Genomic DNA, 3,020 nt, shown 5'->3' with positions numbered 1-3,020 from the left:
CTTGACCAGGATCGAACCTGGGACCCTTCAGTCTGCAGGCTGACACTCTATCCACTGAGCCAAACCGTTTAGGGCTGAACAAAGTTTTTAATGTTTTAATCAGTTCATATAGCTGCATCTCCTCTAAACTGCTATAAATCTATTGGCCATGTTTGGACCTAATATCAAGAACGGAAAAGGTCAGATTCTAAAATGCAACTGACAGCATCTACTATGGACTGGAGAGAGAGCCTGGGAGAGGACCCATCTCTCCATCTTATGGGGAGGCAGGTGCCTGGCCCTCACCTTGATCTCCAACATCAAGCACTGACAGAGTTAAAACAACCTTTAATTTTATTTCTTCTCAAGTTCTTATATTTTGTAAAGACATTTCTTTGGTGTACCTCCAAAGAAGAAGGAAGTTGGTGTTTGGCTCAATGATTAAAAAAAAAAAGAATGCTAGAGCCAGATGGCCTGGTTTCAAGTACCAGCTCTAAAACTTACGTGTGACCTTGGGCAAATTATTTCATCTTTTTGTACCTATTTCCTCATGGATAAGTGGGGATAATGACAGTTTCTTCTTCCACAAGGTTCCTGGGAGAATGAAAACGAATTAACGTGTACAAAGTACAGTGCTTAGAACCATTTGCCCCTACGTAGGTTTTAGCTATTATTCTTATGAAAGTTCACTGATTTCACTTGCTTCCGGAGGCCCTTGATTTTTGCATTAAGAACAGAGGGCCACGTTACAGCTTTATTTTGCACATGATGAAACACAAAGCTTGTAACTAGCTACTCCGTGAATTCCTGTACAACTCCAAGAAGCGGGGCAGTCTGCAACTTGAGTGATGCTAGGGTTTCTGTGACATCAAAAGCCTCAACATCCTCACCTACACAACCTCCCCACAGTCCAGCTTCTCTCAAGCACATGGCGCTTTATTATATACAACCATAGTTCTGGGTAAAATGCAATGACTTCTTATTCAATTTAAGAAGCATTTGGAGCATCTCCTATAGACAGTGTGTATCACTGGGGATATGAACATGAAAAAGATGTTGACAACGGACCCCTCAGTATAATTCAAAGAATTTTTATCCTAAGATAAAATAATATCTTAATAATATTGGTTCATCCCCAGCTGGCATGGCTCAATGGCTGAGCATCGACCTAGGAACCAGGAGATCATGGTTCGATTCCCGGTTTGGGAACATGCCTGGGTTGCAGGCTCCATCCCCAGTATGGGGCATACAGGAGGCAGCCAATCAATGATTCTCTCGCATCATTGATGTCCTATCTCGCTCCCTCTCCCTTCCTCTCTAAAATCAATAAAAATGTACATTTAAATAATAATAATAATATTGGTTCATAATATTATATTATATATAACAAATATAGCATTATGTTAATAGTATTATTTATATCATGTTGAAGTTGCTGAAAGATTTGGTTAAAATAATAGGATGAATAAACTTACCTAGTAATAAATTTATAAATAAGTGAATAAACAGAAAAGCAAAGAATATATTTTATGCCCTAAATTTTCGAGCTAAGTGAAAAAAGGAAATCAACCTATTTTTTTCTGTTTGTTTCTCCTCCCTATTTTATAGCCACTAAGTTGATACCTGTTTTTATTTTACTTTATTTTTCTGCCACCCTATTATGCTCACCACTGGTAAAACAAACAGGACATTTTAGCTTTAATCTCCTTACTACATAACCCAAATAACTTCAGTCATGTTTGCATTAATGCTGCATTAATCATGTTGTTGCGTATTAATGAGTTTTCAGGCTATGCTAATTACTGTCATAGATTCTGCAGCAGCCCATTAAATATACAAATTACAGAATTAAAGAGCCAGAGCTCTTCATGATTAATCTCTAAATGGAGAAAAACTAATGATGTCTGTACAAAGTTTCTCTCTACTTTTGGCTGAGTGAGCCCAATGAACAATCAATTAGACTATTTGAGGAATAAGGACCTCACGTATCACATGACGTTATGTAGGGGCTGTATGGCAACAGTGGACACTGCTTTATAGTTCATAAAAATGCCACAATCTTTACCTGTCTCCTGCCCTAAATACTGGTTATGATGTTGTCCAAGATTGAAAGTAATTTGGAATAAGGTAAGTTCATGTTGGATTCATTCCAGTGAGGATCTAAAGTGCCAAAAGGGCCACTTGAAAATCATATTCATCTAAAGGAATTATTGCCGAAACCGGTCTGGCTCAGTGGATAGAGCGTCGGACTGCGGACTGAGGGGTCCCAGGTTCGATTCCGGTCAAGGGCATGTACCTGGGTTGCGGGCACATCCCCAGTGGGAGATGTGCAGGAGGCAGCTGATCGATGTTTCTCTCTCATCGATGTTTCTAGATATCTATCTCTCTCCCTTCCTCTCTGTAAAAAATCAATAAAATATATTTAAAAATAAAAAAAATAAAGGAATTATCACAGGAAGGGCCGCAAACACAAAAATCATCAAGAAAATGTATAATTTTCACCAAAGCAAAATCATAGTGCCTTTTATCCTACATGAATTCTATGTGGTATCACCGAGTAGAACTGTCCAGCACAGCGGATCAGATCTGGAATGAAAGGTGGAACTCAATGTTGACACCGGTGGGTAGATGGTGTATCAATATCAAGCTGCAGGCTCAGGGAGAAAGGGTGGTTCCTCGTTTCATGGGCAGAGCATAGCAAGTATGCTGAGGCCAGGGACACAACCGAGGGTCACAGGCTAAAGAAAGGGGGAAAGCTAGTGTTAGGAGAAAGCGATTTAGACAGAGACAAGCACAACCATGTCCATGTATGAAGAAGTGAAACTTGGACATCCATCGGCTAGCACAACTGTGTGTGGAGTAGGAATCTGGAGTCCAAAGAATAGTGGAAATGCAGACTTTAGTCACGGAGGGCAGCCTGGTGAGAGCCAGACAGCAGTGCAGGTTCTAGGCTCCTGGGCAGGTTTCCAAGAACATCCAGGGAGCCGAGTACCAGCACCAGGAAAGTGATGGACGTGGGGCTTAGGGAGGTGCTCAGAGGC

At 40.6% G+C, this 3,020-nt stretch overlaps 1 protein-coding gene across 1 annotated transcript in view; it reads right to left on the bottom strand.

Moving 5' to 3' along the window:
* Positions 1-3,020, bottom strand: part of USH2A (Usher syndrome 2A (autosomal recessive, mild)) — a 442,266-nt gene that overhangs the window by 291,952 nt on the left and 147,294 nt on the right. The window lies entirely within an intron of this gene.

The sequence above is a fragment of the Myotis davidii genome, unplaced genomic scaffold (genome assembly GCF_000327345.1).
Source record: "Myotis davidii unplaced genomic scaffold, ASM32734v1 scaffold174, whole genome shotgun sequence".
Taxonomy (NCBI): domain Eukaryota; kingdom Metazoa; phylum Chordata; class Mammalia; order Chiroptera; family Vespertilionidae; genus Myotis; species Myotis davidii.
This window is presented reverse-complemented; position numbering and strand designations above follow the sequence as displayed.